This window comes from Pelophylax lessonae, assembly GCF_965119305.1.
Source record: "Pelophylax lessonae genome assembly, chromosome: 2".
Classification (NCBI taxonomy): Eukaryota; Metazoa; Chordata; class Amphibia; order Anura; family Ranidae; genus Pelophylax; species Pelophylax lessonae.
Genome location: NC_138769.1, coordinates 538,689,926 through 538,704,308, shown reverse-complemented (window position 1 = coordinate 538,704,308; position 14,383 = coordinate 538,689,926). Strand labels below are relative to the sequence as shown.

The 14,383-nt window shown below is 46.7% G+C and overlaps 1 protein-coding gene across 1 annotated transcript in view; it reads left to right on the top strand.

The window, feature by feature from the left end:
* Nucleotides 1-579: 579 nt before the first annotated feature.
* The window catches only part of SUGT1 (SGT1 homolog, MIS12 kinetochore complex assembly cochaperone), a 324,599-nt gene continuing 310,795 nt past the window's right edge, over nucleotides 580-14,383 (top strand). The window contains exon 1 of the mRNA XM_082245037.1: nucleotides 580-707. The gene's annotated coding sequence lies outside the window, so the exon portion shown is untranslated. The remainder of the gene's footprint in view (nucleotides 708-14,383) is intronic.

Below are 14,383 nucleotides of genomic sequence, written 5' to 3'. Positions count from 1 at the left end.
AATCCCAGAATGCACCACTCTCTGTGCCAGCCCACTGGGACAGCTACAAAAGCCTGTGTGTCACTGGCTGGGTTTCCTCCACTGTCCAACAGGCTCTCCTATTGGATACACTCCCTCAGACCAAGTGAATCACACATGTAACAGGCAAAACTACTGAGCAGGCTCCCCTGATAAACAGATGGAGCAAAACAATGCCTTTACCCAGCACCTACCTAGGAGGTTGCTATATATATATATATATATATATATATATATATATATATATATATATATATATACATATATATACATACATACACACAGGAAAGTGTGTTTGAGCTTGGTGGTGCACCTCCTAATGCAATAGACTGCACACAGGGATATGGTTTCTAGTGAGGGTTAGTAGTGAATACACAGGTCCATAGCAGAGATATAAATACTGCTCTAGTCCATAGGGGGTGTACAGGGGGGGTGAGAGGAGGAGGGATATGACATCTCCCACATACTCTTCTTCTGTGTAGGAAAAATCCCGTGTCAGTGCGGAAGCCTGGTCTGCCTATGTTCCTCCGAGCAGCAGAGGGCGCTGACGTACAGTGTACAGCCGCTCTGTGTGCGCCTCTCCTCGTTGATAGCTGTAGTAAGTGCCCGGCGAATCCAGAACTTTCCCGGCGGCGGACAGTGAGGCTGCAGAGTGAGCGGCAGGTGGAGGTTTGCTCGGGCGGTGTACGGTGAGTTGTGGAATGGTGTTATCTCCTCAGGACTATGGAGGTTGCAGTACACTGACTGCCCCAGGAAGCTCCTTCTGTTGTTGTGGTCACCGATCATTTCCTATGGAGCTGTCATAGAGTGGGGAGAGCCTCCTCCTTATAACAGGCTGTCAGTGTGGCCCCTTGTGCGGAGCCCTGGCAGTGCCCAGGAGCGAGTGCTCTACACACCACTGCTATAGCTTTGAATAGAATAAGTAAAGGATAGAAGTTTTGTGAAGATTTTCCTTTTAATATTTACTTTCATTTTCCATGGTAACGGTAAACAAGGCACATAGGAAGGGGGGTCTCCTTAACCCCTTGCCTGCTGGGCACTAGGGTTACCACCTAATCCCTTTAAACCAGGACACATATTAATTACACAGGTTCTGTGGCTGATTAACCACTTCAGCTCCGGAAGGTTTTACCCCCCTTATTGACCAGGCCATTTTTTGTGGTTCGGCACTGCATTGCTTTAACTGACAATTGCGCGGTCGTGCAACGCTGTGCCCAAATACAATTGATGTCCCCCCCCCCCCCCCCCACAAATAGAGCTTTCTTTTGGTGGTATTTAAACACTTGCCGACTGCCTAACGACGATTTACGTCGGCAGTCAGCCCCTCACAGGCAAAGTGACTTACATCTACGTCACTAGCCTGTGAGGGTCTAGGGAGCAAGTGCGCGCCCCCGCGTGGTCACGAACCCCCCCCCCCCCGCGCGTGACCAGCGGACCCGATGTCCGCCGGTCACTGCGATCGCCGCTGCAGAGGGAGAAAGGCAGGCGGCTAGTGTAAACAAGCCGCCTGTCATTCTCCCCTGTGTAGAAACAATGATCACATGGTTCTACTATGTAGGGCCGTTGATCATTGTTCCTACAGCCCAAGCCACAGCCAATCACAGTTAGAATCACGCCCCTAGGGACACACACAGCCCCTCCTTCTCAAAAAAAAGTTAACCCCTTCACTGCCAGTGTCATTTTCCAGTAACAGTGCATATGTATAGCACTGATTACTGTAGAAATGTCACTGGTAACCCTAGAAGTGTCAAAAATGTCAGTCAAGGGTCCGATCTGTCCGCCGCAATGTCGCAGTCCCGCAAAAAAAATCACAGATCGCCGCCATTACGCGTTAAAAAAAAAACCCAAAAATGACAAAAATCTTTCCCTTTGTTAGTAAACGTGATAACTTTTGCGCAAACCAATCAAAATACGCTTTTTGCGTTTTTTTTTTTTTTTTACCAAACATATGTAGCATAAAACAAATTGGCCGAAATGTTAAAAAAATTTGATTTTTACATTTTTTTTTTGGGAATTTCATATAAAAAAATGTGAAAAATATTGCGATTTTTGCAAAATTGACGCTCTTTTTTTGTTTATAGCGCATGATCAAAAAATCGCACAGGTGATCAAATACCACCAAAAGAAAGCTCTGTTTGTGGGAAAAAAAGACCGTCAAATTCGTTTAGGTACAGCGTCGCAAGACCGCGCAGTTGTCCGTTAAAGTCACGCAGTGCCGAATCGCAAAATACCCCCTGGTCAGGAAGGGGGTAAAATCTTCCGGGGCTTAAGATTTTTTTTATAGCACAAAAATTTTTCATCAATTTTGAAAAAACACCAATATTTTCTAAATATATTTCTGCTCTAAAACATTCCAAAAAAAATTAAAAAAATCAATTTTTTTTATCAGTTTAGGCCAATTTGTATCCTGCTACATATTTTGGTAAAAAAAAAAAATCCCAAAAAGCATATATTGATTTGCGCAAAAGTTATTGCATTTACAAACTACGGGATAGATTTATGGACTTTTTATTTTTTTATTTTTCTTAATAGTAATGGATCAGCGATTTTTTTATCGAGATTGCGGCAGACAGATCAGACCCCTAACTGACATTTTTGACACTTTTTGGGGGCCAGTGACATTAAGTGCCGATTCACACTTATGCGATGCGGGAAGGCTGCGAATTCGCAGCCTGTTCCCGCATCGCACACGCACCCCCGGCAGTTCACACTGCCATATGCGATACGCTGGGGGTGTCAATGTAATCTTAACGACACCCCCAGTTTGATCGCATATCGCAGTGCGATCGTGCAGTTCGTACAGGATCGGATCGCACAAGTGTGAACCGCTGTGCGATCCGATCCTGATGCGGCTGCAAAAATGCCTCCTGTGCGTGTTTGCTGCGGGTGCGATGCGAATTTAGCCATACAAACTGTATGGCTAAACTCGCACCGCACAGCCGATCGCATGTAATGTCGGAGCAGTGCGCTCCGATATTACATGCGAACCCGGCACTCGCACAAGTGTGAACCGGCACTTATACAGTAATCAGTGCTAAATAATATGCACTGTTACTGTATAAATGACACAGGCAGGGAAGGGGTTAACACTGGGGGTGATCAAGGGGTTAAATGTGTTCCCTATTGTGCTTACTGTTTGGGGGGATGGGTTGGACAGAAGCAGAGAGAGATCAGTGATTCAGCTTACCTTAGCTTAGCTTATAGTGGAGTTCCACCCTAAAATTATACTTCCATCTTCTCGCTCCGGGTCACCTGAAAAACAAATGGATAATCGCAATTTTTTCTTTTTTTTTTTTTACTTACCTGGTTTAGAAGAAAATATACTCACCTTACTTCCTCTTCCTCCCCTCGGCGGCCGCGGCGAGTCGTCCACTTCCTGGCTTGCAATGATTCCTGGGAGCTGAACGTCATCGCTCCCAGGAATCAATGCGCCTGCACCGGCCCCCGACGTCAGTTCCGGTGCAGGTTCCGTCATACCTTGCTAAACAGCTTCTGGGCATGCCCAGAAGCTGTGCAGGGATGACGCTGTGGCATCAGAAGTGACGGCGGGGCCGGTGCAGTGCATTGTGGGACCGAAGAAGACGGAAGAGGACACAGAAGAGGATCGCGCTGGCTTTAAGCTGCCCACACCTGAGATGGCAGCGCTGGACAATACATTTTCAAGGTAAGTATTTCTTCTAAAAGGTAATTGCAACCCGGGACAGATCAGAGGCTATGCATTGTGGAATGTACTAGCCCTGACTGTCCCGGGGGTATTTTTATTAAAAAAACGTTCACTGGGTGGAACTCCGCTTTAACTTAGCTGAATCACACGATCTTTCCCTGCCTCTCTGACAGAAAAGCCGCCTGCTTTGTTTACATAGGAAGGTGGCTGTTCTGTCATTCTAGCCGAAGATTGCGGGAGGCCGGCGGCGATCGAGCGTCCTACCTACGGCCAGGCTCCCGCTGTGTCTAATCACAGCGGGAGGGCTGCCGAAACCTTGTGCACATAATAACGTAGATCTATGTGATTATACATAGCCGAGCCATCCTGCCGCAGTAAATCTTTGTGAGGCGGTCGGCAAGCGGTTAAGGTGGTAATTAAACTCAGTGCCTGCGGGTCCTTTCACACTGGCTTTCTACCCGGCGGACTCCGTCTTGCTCAAGTGGGGATCGATCGCCGAACCCCGCTGAGCAGGCATATGACAGGTCCGTTTCCGCTTACTTTGCAGAGACAGACCTGTCAGATCCTTGCTCTCCTCTATGGGAGATCGGATGGAAAATAGGTTTCCCCAGTCGTCTTCCAGGACAGCCCTTGAGAGATGGAGCTCCTCCTACCAGACCGGAAACACATTGCCATCAGCTCTTAAAAGGCGGTCCCTCAGGCACCTGGTCAGTTTTTTGTGTTTCCTCACTCCGAGGAGACATGTTGCCAGGAGGAACCACCTTAGAGGGCTGGATGAGCTCCATTACTCAGGACTGTCCGGGAAGACACCGCAACAGCCTGGGACCCTCACCTTACAGCAGGAGCAGCCATGGCCTCGGGTTCCCTCCACAGACGATGGAGTTCCCCGCTCCCCACTCTCTCCAGGGCCCGGCGAGGGAGAGGGCAGTGATGACCGCACACCAAGCGGTATATGCGGCAGGGCCGCTCTGCGGCCTCGCTGGATGTACCGTGAACCGGAAGACGCGGTGCGTCACTTCCGGCGGCGGTGACGTCATCGCTGTGCGCCGGAGGTCACGGTTCCGGCCTCCAGGCGCAGAGAGGAAGGGGAGGGCCGGAGCCGGTGTAAAAGGAAGAGGAAGCCTGCACAGCATGCCGGATGCAGTGCGGATCCCACTAACAAGGCGATGGAGGTTCCACACACCGCAGGGGAGACGAACACCGGCTCAGCACAGGTAGGCTGGCACTTGCCAGTATCCTTCTCCTGTGAACAGTATGCAGCATAGTGGTGGTGGAAGGGGTGAAGCACTGAAGAGTCCTTATAGGACTTGTCAGTGTAACAGGGAGGCACAGAGAGGGTTTTTTGTTTTCCAAAAATATTTTTTTTTTTTTCCTCTCTCTTTGTGTGGTCACAAGTAAAGATATTTGCCTATGTACCCCTTTCTTAGAAGGAACCCTCTAAAGGAACTTCTAAGACTGAAAAGAAAAAATGCCCCTCCTGTGCCACCAGGCTTTCCTCCAACTACTCAAAGACCCTATGCCCAGCATGCATCTCGGCCATATTGAAAGCTGAGGAGGATTCACCTTTCTCAAAATTTCTCTCCTCCTTTAAGGACGAGGTACATTCTACCTTTGCGTCCTTCAGGAAATTAATCGCAGAGGTGCAAGTACCCACCACTACTCCACCAGGCCCCTCCTCCCCGCCTACTCCCGTAGCCTCAGGTTCAGGGGAACCAGTACTGAGCAGGGAAGACCCCTCGAGGGTCATGGACCCAAACTCCTCCCAGTCAGATTCTGGACAGGAAGAAGGACAGGGGGAGGCCGTCATACCCACCGGATACAAACTCTCCATAGAGGAGGTCCAGGATCTTCTGGGGGCCATTTATGAGACCCTGGAAATAAAGGAAGAGGAGGCCCCCTTATCTAGACACGATAAGATGTATCAAGCCCTGAACAAAAAGAAGGCTAGAGTATTCCCGGTACATAAACTTATGACGGATTTGGTACTCAAAGAGTGGTCAGAACCTGAAAAGAGACCATTCTTTTCAGGTTCCTTAAAAAGAAGATTCCCTTTTGATGACAATGAGGAATCAGTGTGGAACCAGGCGCCAAGGTTAGACGCCCCCCTGGCTAAAGTGTCCAAACATTCGGACTTGGCCTTTGAAGACATGGGACACCTAGGGGACCCCATGGACAAACGGAACGATATCATCTTAAAACGTTCATGGGATACGGCTATGGCCAATTTAAGGCCCGCGTTAGCTACAACTTGTGTAGCAAGGAACTTTGAGTTCTGGCTCAAGCAACTACAGGAACACCTGACGGCAGGTACCCCAAGAGAAGAGGTACTAAAGTCCTTCCCTATGCTCTTTAAGGCAGTAGGCTTTATTTCGGATGCCTCAACAGAAGCAGTAAAATTGTCAGCCAGGTCAGCGGCGCTTTCCGTCTCAGCCAGAAGAGCATTATGGCTCAAAACCTGGTCCGGAGACACAGCATCAAAACTGCGATTATGCAGTGTCCCATTTTCGGGAAAATTCCTCTTTGGCACAAAATTGGATGAAGCCTTAGAACGGACGGCGGACAGAAAGAAAACCTTCCCGTTCAAAAAGAGGACCTTTCAAAGGAAGACTTTTCGTCCCTATAGGGGACAAGCCAGGGAAGACCGAGGTCAAACGGATACAGGAAGGCCGAAGAAGCACTGGACGGGCCAGAAGGGGAAATCAAGGGCAAATGTGCTCTTTAACCCTCCTGGCCAAAATCCCAAGACCCAGTGACGCTGGAGGCCAGGTGGGAGGAAGATTGGAGAGATTCCTCCCCCAATGGCAAAAACTAACCTCCAACAATTTTGTCAGGGGAGTCATCGAGAGGGGTTATGCCTTGGAATTCGGCAGAAAACCCCCCTCAAGATTGACAATTACCAATCTACCAAGGGACCCGGCAAAAGCACAGGCTCTGCCACTGCTTATAGGCGAGATGGTGGATCAAAGGGTCCTAGTTCCCGTACCAAAACGAGAGGAAGGAAAGGGTTTCTATTCGCATGTGTTTCTAGTACAGAAACCCTCAGGAAAATTCCGATTAATAATGAATCTGAAACCTTTGAACACCGCCATAAGGTACAAAAAATTCCGCATGGAGTCAATTTACTCTATAAGGAATTTGCTCCAAAAAGATTGTTTTATGGCAACTATGGACCTAAAAGATGCTTATCTACACATCCCCATAAGGGAGGGATCCCAGAAACATCTGCGCATAGCAATAAAGATCGGGGAAAGGATCCATCATTTCCAGAGCAGAGCACTTCCGTTCGGACTCTCGTCATCGCCGAGAATTTTCTCGAAGATCCTAGCAGAGGCTCTGGCTCCCCTGAGACTCAGAGCCATAAATATAATCCCGTATCTAGACGATCTGCTGTTCATGGCTCCCACCAAAGAAAAATTGGTCGCGGATCTAATAGTGGCTCAGGAATGGCTTACCCGTCTAGGATGGATAATCAACACCCAAAAGTCAAACCTCATACCGTCACAGGAGATAGTGTTCCTAGGATATATCATCCGCTCAAGAGAACAAACGATGATACTTCCAGAGGAGAAAATAAGACGCATAGATCGAAGAACAGCAGAACTACAGACCAACCTTCCAAAATCAATAAGACAAATTATGTCGGTACTTGGGCTTATGACGTCTTCTATCCCAGCAGTCGGGTGGGCCAGATTCCATCAGAGACCACTACAAGCTTTCCTCCTACAGAACCTCGGGAACAGAGATCTAGAAGACGAGGTCCTTATCCCAGCAGGAGTAAAACAGGAACTATGGTGGTGGAGGAACCACAACAACCTACACAAGGGACTGCCATGGACAGTTCAGATTTCATGCATCCTAACAACAGATGCCAGCAGCTGGGGATGGGGAGCCCATCTAGGGAATCAATGGACACAGGGAGCCTGGTCCTTTTCAGAAGGACACAGTTCATCCAATTGCAGGGAACTGAAGGCCATAGAGAAGGGAATTGCAGCCTTCCAGGAGCAACTCAGGGGCCAACACGTACAAGTGAGGTCAGACAACATAACATCCGTGGCATACCTAAACAAGCAGGGAGGAACCAGAAGTCCCACCTTAATGAGGGTAGCACAGGGAATCCTTCGCTGGGCAGAGCAGAATTTGAAGTCCCTCTCAGCAGTGCACCTCAAGGGTACTCAGAACAACCTTGCAGACTTTCTGAGCAGACAACTGATCTCACAAGAGGAGTGGTCCTTAGACCCTGGAGTCTTCTCACAGATAACATCCAGATGGGGTTATCCGGAGATAGACTTATTCGCCAACAAAGCGAACACCAAACTGCCAGATTTTTGCTCGCTCAATCCTCGAGATCAGCCGATGGCAGTAGATGCGTTTCAGACCGCATGGACTTTCAGACTATGCTATGCCTTCCCCCCTCTTTTTCTAATCCCAAGGGTCCTAGCAAAATTCAGGAGAGAACACACTACGTTAATCCTGATTGCGCCATTCTGGCCGAAGAGGGCTTGGTTTTCACTGCTACTATCCCTGACGGATCAACAACCATGGATGTTACCCGTCAACCAGAACCTGCTGTCGCAGGGACCAGTACTTCATCCCAGGCCAGCCATGCTAAACTTGGCAGCCTGGTATCTGAATCAGACATCTTAAGATTAAAAGGGCTCTCGGACAAGGTGATCAAGACCTTGCTACAGAGCCGAAAGCCAGTCACAAGAGCTATTTACCAGAAAGTCTGGAAGAGGTTTAACTTGTGGTTGGCACAATCCAAAAAAGGAGAGTCTGACTCGCCTACAATTCTGGAATTTCTACAGGAAGGTATCGACAAGGGCCTGTCCTTAAGCACTATTAAGGTACAGATTGCTGCCCTATCAGTTTATTTACAAACTTCCTTACAACAGGATCCCCTCATTAGCAGATTCTGCAAAGCAATTGCTAGACTTAGACCAGTACCTTGTCGTAAATTTCCGACTTGGGACTTATCTATCGTATTAAGGGCGCTGATTAAGGAACCCTTTGAGCCATTATCAGAGGCTTCCTTAAGAGCGATTACCCTGAAGACAGTTTTTCTTATCGCTATAACCTCCGCTCGCAGAGTTAGCGAACTACAGGCCCTTTCTGTTAGAGAACCCTTCATACAGATTTTGGAGGATAGGGTCATACTCAGGACCGACCAAACGTTTATACCCAAGGTCGCCTCTACCTTTCACAGAAGCCAGGACATAACACTACCCTCCTTCTGCAATAGGCCATCCAATGACAAGGAAGAACAACTGCACCATTTGGATGTCAGAAGGTGCCTTATTGCCTACTTAGAAGCCACAAAGGGCTTCAGAACATCTGAGTCCCTGTTTATCCTGTTCTCAGGAAAACGCAAGGGGAAGCAGGCTTCAAAGGGAACCATAGCCAGATGGATCAAGATAGCTATCTCAGAGGGATACAAAATCTTGCACCTAGACCCGCCAGAGGGACTCAAGGCACACTCCACAAGGGCATTAGCCACATCTTGGGCAGAAAGAGCCGGTGCTACCCCTGAGCAGATTTGCAAGGCCGCAACGTGGTCAAGCATGTCAACATTCGTCCGACACTACCGTCTGGATGTTTTGGGTAGTCAGGATCAGGTGTTTGGAAGGAAAGTCCTCCAAGCAGTGGTCCCCCCCTAAAAAAGGAACTGGGTGAGTACTTGTTAATCCTCTCAAGGGCTGTCCTGGAAGACGACTGGGGAAAAACCAGAGTTAGAACTTACCGGTAACTCTGTTTCCAGGAGTCTTCCAGGACAGCAGGTTCCCACCCTCTCTTATACATTGATAAAAGAAATTAATGTAATGTTCCATATTATGCTTTAACTGTTTTTCAGCTCTGTCCTTCGGTTCTTGGATAAAACTGACCAGGTGCCTGAGGGACCGCCTTTTAAGAGCTGATGGCAATGTGTTTCCGGTCTGGTAGGAGGAGCTCCATCTCTCAAGGGCTGTCCTGGAAGACTCCTGGAAACAGAGTTACCGGTAAGTTCTAACTCTGGTTTTTTCCATCCATCCGGATTTCACGGACAGGTACAGTGCGGATAGCAGCGGGTGTCAGTGGACATGTCACCACTGACATCCACTGCTCCATAGGGGTACATGGAGTGTCTGATCAGCTCCACCTGAAAAACTGACAGACGGACCTGATCGGAAAAGCCTGTGTGAAAGGGGCCTTATGTGCATTATATTAGCCTCAGAACCTGTGTAATTAACCACTTTACCACCGGAGGATTTTGCTGTCTTACGTCTGGGCCACTTTTTGCGATTCGGCACTGTGTGACTTTAATGGACAATTGCGCGGTCAGGCAACGCCGTACCCAAACGAAATTTACGTCCTTTTTTTCCCACAAATAGAGCGAAAATTTTGAAAAAATAACAATATTTTTCACATTTTTTTATATAAAATTCACCCCCAAAAAATGTAAAAAATCAAAATTTTTTTATCATTTTTGGCCAATTTGTTTTCTGCTACATATTTTTGTAAAAAAAAAAAATCGCAATAAGCGTATTTTGATTGGTTTGCGCAAAAGTTATTGCGTTTACTAACTAAGGGAAAGATTTCTGTCATTTTTGGTGTTTTTTTTTTTTTAACGAGTAATGGCGGCGATCTGCGATTTTTTTTTTTTTGCGGGACTGCGACATTGCGGCGGACAGATCGGACCCTTGACTGACATTTTTGACACTTTTGGGGGTACCAGTGACATTACTACAGTAATCAGTGCTATAAATATGCACTGTTACTGTAAAAATGACACTGGCAGGGAAGGGGTTAATTTTATTGGAGAGGGAGGGGTTAATGTTTGCCTGGTGCTTACTGACATGTGTGGGGGGAGGTGACTGAGTGACACAAGGACAGATCGCAGGTTCAGCTATGCTGAACCCTGCAATCTGACCCTGCCTGTCACTTAAGAGATCCCCCTGCTTTTACACAAGCGGGCGGATCTTCACACTCGATTAAACTAAAGTGGTTAATATGTGTCCTGGATTAAAGGGATGAGGTAGCAACCCTACTGGGCACATATACCACCTCCTGCCCAGGCCAATTTTCATCTTCCAGCGCTCTTGCACTTTGAATGACAAGTGCGCTGTCATGCAACACTGTGCCCATATGACATTTTTTCACACAAATTGAGCTTTCTATTGGTGGTGGTCATTTTTTGGGGTTTAGATTTTTTTGCTAAACAAAAAAAAAGACCGAAATTTAAAAAAAAAAGATGTTTTTCTTAGTTTCTGGTATAAAATGTTGTAAATAAGTAATTTTTCTCCTTCACTGATAGGTGGCTTTGATTGGCAGCACTGGTGGGCACTGTAGGGGCTGCACTAATAATCCGGGAACTCATGACCAGTGCCCTGATTATCAGTGTGGATTTGCTGTTTACATTGTGATCAGCTGTGATTGGATACAGTTGATAAAGTGGTAAAGAGCTGCCGTGATTGGATCTTTTCCCTGATCTGTGATCAGCTGCGCCCGAAGGACACAACAATCACAGATCTCTGCCCGTGCGTACCGGCAGCACAAGCATGTGAGGAGGTGATATGATGGCTACAGCTCAGTCGTAAACAGGGGCACAGACAGCATTGTTAACCTAACAGGTTTTATAATGCCTCTCCACTCTATCCAAAAAATGTCTTTAGGTATACTTTAACCCTTTCGCTGCCAGAGCCGGTTTTGCAGGATTTTTTTGCACACGTGTTTGAAAATTCATTTTAGGCCTGATAATTGTATAAACCCTCCAAACATTGTATATTTTCTGAAAGCAGACATCCTAGAGAATAAAATAGTGGAAGTGCCAGCTTTTTATGTCAGATAATACTGCAAAGGTCTCGGAAACCCAAAATCTCAGTAAAAAATACACTTAAGTTAATTTAGGGCACAAAAACACAATAAATTACCCGATTTTTTTTTTTTTTATTTTTTTTTTGTTAAAATATAAAAGCTGAGTAAATACCCTACATGTTAAGCCTTAGGCTCCTTTCACACGGTCCGCTCCGTCGGTGGACAAATGTGCTGCTCAGCAGGGATCGATCCACCGATCCCCGCTGAGCAGGCAGGTGACATCTCCCTCTCCACTCTGTGTGCAGAGAGGGAGGTGTCAGAGCCCCGCTGCCCTCTATTGGGGAATCGGATGAGAGCGGACCGCCTGTCCGCTCACATCTGATCCGATCCCCTGGACGGATGGAAAATAGGGTTTCCTCCTATAAATCATCAGTTTAGCGATACGGACCAGGTCTGATGCTAGAAATATTGCTATCACTCTGCTGTGCAAAGCAGTCATTGCTTTTATGTGTAGGGGCCCCCGATGTGTGCGTTAATGTTCCTACGTGCATATATGTGGGGGTCCTCAACATTTTTTATAGGGGGAATGTTATGTGCTTGGATGTTACTGTCATTGTTTACAATTTATATTTTATTTTTCCTTTTTTTTTTTTTATCGCATATAGGAAAAAAGTCCTCTATACGAGTTATTTTTTGGTGACAGGTCCTTTTTAATGAGACATCCAGGGTCTAAAAGGTCTATCACATCGCTTTTTGGGTCAGCAACAAAGAGAGTGTATGTGACTCCTCCTCAGTCCTGGGCCCACAGATGGTGAAGCAAAGCCCAGGCTTCCTGGCGTGGGCACGTGTGTTGATTTGGGGGGTGAAGTGCCATTACGGGGGTTGTGTGGAAGCAATCAAATGTGTGTAAATCCCCCTGCTGTCAGGCCTATAAGATATACAGACCTGGCAGCAACGGGGTTAAAAGGGTTTTTTTTTTTTTTTTGATATAGTGTGAAGATAAAAGTGATTGCAAGCCTCAGACATGAAATATGAACAAAGCATGTTCCTCTCTAGTGTCATTTCTGGCTGCTGCTTTATTCCTCTGCTATCTGCATGGATCACTTCTGACAAGTTTTCTTGACTCCAAGAAAAAAATGGTGACAGGGGAGGGTCCTGCAGCTGATTGACAGCCTCAGCTCTGTTCCTGTGTGCTGTATAAAAGCGGGGGGGGGGGGGGGGTGTTCTTTCCTTCTATTCATCTCCCAGAGCTCTCCTCACCAATGTAACTTCAGCTCCCCACTCCCTACCTTTCAGAGCTGACTGCGAGATCCTGTGTAAATTCTGCACTTTCAATGGATGTAGATAAACAGGTACAACTTATGTAGGAGGATTTGTTTCATCTCTATATCACCTGAGGCCAGTCACTTCACTGGGTATATGTAAGGATTTGCAACCATGTTAACTCTCCCCAGTGAGGTTACCAACACTAGTAAAAACCTGGCAGGGCTTCCGCTGTTAAACATACTTAGGCACCTGTGTGGGGGAAGGGGTCTATTAAGAGGTTTGGACTGCACAGAGAGATGTCATTAGTAAGACCTCATCTGGAATATGCAGTTCAGTTTTGGGCACCAGTTCACAGAATGGTTATCGGGGAACTGGAGAAAGTGCAGAGAAAGGCAACCAAACTGATAAGAGGCATGGAGGAGCTCAGCTATGAGGAAAGATTATAGGAACTGAATTAATTCTCTCTGGAGTAGAGGAGATTAAACCCTTGGCGCGGGCACCACGCAAATATGCAGCCTCTCGGCACCTGGTGCTTGGCGCTGAGGGGCCAAATATTTGCATGAATTGCTTCCCAACAGCTGCGTTGAGAGCGCATGTGCTGCTCCGCCCCGCCTCCCGGCATCATAGACCTTTAAGGGGCTGTTGTAAAAAAGGTTAAAGTGTTACTAAACAGACAACCGTATATGCAGTAAAGCATGCTTGTTATACTCACTGTATAAGGTGTTATTCCTGCGCATTGTGTAAAAAGGCTGTTTGATCCTGTCTTCTGTGATCCTCCCCTTCTTCCAGAGTCCCCAATCCATCACCTGATATAAGAGCCTTGGGGGAACTCGGCACATGCTCAGTTTAGTGTGTATTGCTAGAGAGTTTTTTTTTTTGGGAGGGTTGATGTGATCAGCACAGGGCCAATTAGCAGTGTCCAGACAGAGGGTCAGGGGTCCTATAGGGCTATATACTACTAAGGAGAAAAGGTATTTAGCAGTTTATATTTACTAAAATAACTGAATTTCCATGTTCTGAGTACTGTGGGAGAGCAGATATAGTGAATGCAGGCTCCTGGGTTTAGTAACACTTTGAAGGGGAATATGATTTAACTTGTATAAATAAATAAAAATTCCAGTATTTATCCCATGGTTTGTAGACACTATACCTTACACGCAAACCAATCGATATACACTTATTGGGATTTGTTTTACCAAAAATATGTGGCAGAATACATTTTGATCTAAATTTATAAAGACATTTTTATTGGATATGTTTTGTAAGAAAGTAAAAAAATCTCCCCCCCAAAATGTTTGGTCTTTATTTTTAGTTTATATCGCAAATAATAAAAAAAATGCTTAGGTGATCAAATACCACCAAAAGAAAGCTCTATTTTTAAAAAAAAAGATATAAATTTTGTTTGTTTACAGTGTTGCATGAACGCATGTTTAAGGCCCCGTTCACACTGGGGCGATCCGACTTGGTGGGGCGACCTCCGAGGTCGCGGTGCAAGCAGCGCGCCGCGACCTCGGAGCGGCCGACACGGACTTCATAACATTGAAGTCTATGACGGTCGCTCCGGGTCGCCCAAATGAAGCTCCGGACCCTTTTTCTAAGTCGGAGCGACTTGTGTCGCTCCTATTAGAACGGGTCCGCAGCTTCCCT